Here is a 484-nt window from a genome sequence, read left to right as displayed (position 1 = left end):
TAGTTACTCATGTGATTATCCATTCCATTATAAACTCATAACCTTCTCCTTTAAATTTCTCCCCATCTTCCTTCTCCAACGCTCAGCATGACAATAAGGAACTTTCTTCAGCATGGATGAGAGAAGATGGGTCAGCTGCACCATAAATGGGTTTAGGAGGCCGTTGGTTATGGTACATCACCATAGCCTATAGGGGCGGATGGCTAACTTCTCCCTTTAAGTCCAGTGTGGTTAGGACTTGGCCACGGATATCCCAGCCATAAATTTCGCACAAACGCTTCCCTCGAGGTCCTTATTATGTAGAATCTTGATTGCCACTAACACTGTTGTCTTGACGACATCTGGAACATTGGTTTATTTTGTAATGCTGAATTTTCTAGACGTGGGTCTTTTTAATAACACGTTCAGAAGGGTTAATGGAAGTTACAGTTTGCAGACAAAGACGTCGAGATAAGGAGAGTATGAAAGGACGAAGTTGTCTGTA

Source organism: Penaeus monodon, chromosome 32, assembly GCF_015228065.2.
Source record: "Penaeus monodon isolate SGIC_2016 chromosome 32, NSTDA_Pmon_1, whole genome shotgun sequence".
In the NCBI taxonomy this organism is placed as follows: Eukaryota; Metazoa; Arthropoda; class Malacostraca; order Decapoda; family Penaeidae; genus Penaeus; species Penaeus monodon.
This window is presented reverse-complemented; position numbering follows the sequence as displayed.